Raw genomic sequence first — 2,778 nt, forward strand, 5'->3', positions numbered from 1 at the left:
TATGTCTTCCTGACAGCAATTAAATAACCTTGAGAGAAAATGTACACCTGCTGTCTCCCCTGGGGAAACTACATCTCTTTTGTGAATGACATAAGTTCTCTATAAAGCATAACTGAAGATAGAATTGAATTTGGAGATATGTCTCCTTTTTCTCCTGTTTTATTTCTAGTTGAAGTGGAGGGCATGGTTTAATAGAGCTGGTCTTTTTCTGGATCCGTATTCTAAGATTCTACTTAAACCAAAACATTTTGCTGAGGGGCTAATTAGAGACGAGAGCTAAATGAGGTTGAGATGAATATGGCAGCGAGGAGGTCCCACATTTGCCTCCTTGGCCTGCACTCCTGCTCTTCCCAACCTCTCTACCCCAAGGCTCTCCATTCTTCCAGATTTCCTACTAGGAACACCATACTGATCCTGTTTCCCTTTGAACAAAACAGAACATAACAAAGCATTTGCTTCTCTTGGGTCAGGTTCCATACGAGGTTCACTCATTAGGATTGATGAATTAAAAGTCTCTCTTAAATGACAGGTGTTGAGGCCAGGGGGGTCCGGGGGTTCCGTGTGGGCCGGGAAACACTACAGCCTGAAGTGGCCGAGTCTTTACTCTGGATCGGTTGCGCAAGGCAGTTTTGGGGAGGTTAGTGCCCCAGGGGCATGTTCTCAAAGCTGGCCTGGGGTGGTGAGTGGTATGCATGCACTGGATGGGCGAGGAGCCGCCCCAGGACTAGAGGGTCAGGCATGACAACTACCAGGCTGGCTGTAGCTACTCCAACTTGGGGCCACAGTTCCCCTTGTAACTCTTCTACCCCCACAAGTGGGCTGAACTCGTCCAGGCCATGGAGCCAGTACGTAGTCAAGACCACAAAGTATCACAAAGCCTTCACCAATTGAACAAGTCCTAGTCTTGGAGCCAGAACTCTGAGGACCTGGGACCCCATCCCCATCGTGTTCTACTGAGTTGATGAGTTGGGAACAGCAGTCCGGAAGAGGAATGTATGCTATAGAGTCTTTCACTTACTCTTAGAATGGCTCCATGCAGTATCTACTCGATAAGAAAAATGGCTTCAAAACACAGCATTTTGTCAGTGTGAAAACAATGCCAGAGCTATTTGACCTTGTTAACAGGGGCCTGACCTGCTGATCTGATGGAGAATGAGAATGTCCTGATACTTATTGGAACTCTACAAATATTCTTTCTTGGTGCTTCAGTGATAGCTCCGTCAAGGACGAAGGGAAATGACCTACGGGGTTGAAAATATTCCTGTTACCATGGATGATACTACAACTGTCAAGACAAATTCAAGCCAGGGAGGTCACTAGATCACAAGTGAAAGATATGCACCACCATCTGCAAGGCATCCTGGGATTATCATTGTGACAGGGCCTTGCCTGACATTGCAGGTGAATCTGAAAAAATTTCAGAAATGGTTTAGACAGTAGTTTTGGGAGGCAACTATCTTCTCAATGTTGAACCAACTAAAGATGGACCAATTGTTTCCACCTTCTAAGAAAGGCTTCTTGCTGCTGGGAAGTGGTTGAGCATCAATGGGGAGGATTTCTCTGCACCTAAACCATGGAGGATGCAAAGGGAAAAGAACACAGTGTCTATGGTATACCTCAAAAGGATCAGCTATGTATGCCATTTTACTGCACTGGTCAAAAAATGGAGTCTTAACCCTTCAATCCACCATAACTATCTTGACTACAAAGGTAAGGATGCTGGTAATCCAAGAAGATTAGGGTCGTCCACAGATCTGGATAAAGTTTTCCTCATTTTTCTGACCTCACCATCTGCTCTCCCAATTGAGTTTGCTTAGACTGTGAAGGTGATCATTGAAGTTCAAGAGGAAAAGGACACTGCCTGGTATTTGCTGTTTTGATTTTCCTTGTATAGTACCATCATTGTAATAAACTAACTTCTCTTCCCTACCCAGAGATGGCTTTTCCAACACATTTTAATCAAAGGAACTGAGAGCATTACACCAATGTCTCAATGAACCAAGGATCTGAGCACCACTGATAGTACACCTCACTCTGGGTAGCAAAAGAAAGGACTGAGCAATTAAGCTCTGAGTTCATCCATTCCTACCTTTGGAAATTATCTTCAATGGAAACTTCCCTCTGTTCTCTGTTTGATTAGCCTACTTGCTTACTCTATGACTTTAGTTCGAGAATAAGCCAAGTCACCCCGGTGCTTAAGGGGGGGGGTAGAAAGTTGGGCAAGCTCAACCATATGCTATTTATTTAGTGTCAATTTTCACCAACCTCTTACCCCCCATCCCAAGTACGGGAGAGCCTAGAGGGGAGGGAAAAGGCTTCTAGGCTGCTAATGTTCCATCTTCGGAAGTTTCTGAAGAAAACTAGTAGCTCTGAATTTCAGTCTGTTTACAGGGATCTTATTTTTAAAAATGGATGTGAATCTAGCCTGCCTTGGGTATGATCATATTAAAATATGATCAAATAAATACATTTTTATGTCAAAAAATATATATCTCCCTATCATCTCTCTCTCTCCTTTTTCCCCCCTTGCAATTTTTATTGTTGTTATTGTTGAAGAAACTGACTGTTTGTCTTGGAGTTTCCAACAGTTTGGATTTTGCTGACTATGTCCCTATTTATTGTATTACTCTGTCATCGTAAGCTCTAAATTGGCAGTTAGATCTAGAGGCTTGATAAGATTCAGGTTCAATTATTTTGTCGAGGATATTTCTTATACAGTGTTTTGTACTTCTATTAGGAGGTACATAATGTCTGATTGTCTCTCTTTGGTGATCTGAG

The 2,778-nt window shown here is 43.1% G+C and overlaps 1 pseudogene; it reads left to right on the forward strand.

Moving 5' to 3' along the window:
• The first annotated feature begins 437 nt into the window (after positions 1-437).
• LOC103659911 lies at positions 438-1,740 on the forward strand (annotated as a pseudogene).
• Positions 1,741-2,778: the final 1,038 nt, after the last annotated feature.

This window comes from Ursus maritimus, unplaced genomic scaffold (genome assembly GCF_017311325.1).
Source record: "Ursus maritimus isolate PB19 unplaced genomic scaffold, ASM1731132v1 scaffold_1, whole genome shotgun sequence".
In the NCBI taxonomy this organism is placed as follows: Eukaryota; Metazoa; Chordata; class Mammalia; order Carnivora; family Ursidae; genus Ursus; species Ursus maritimus.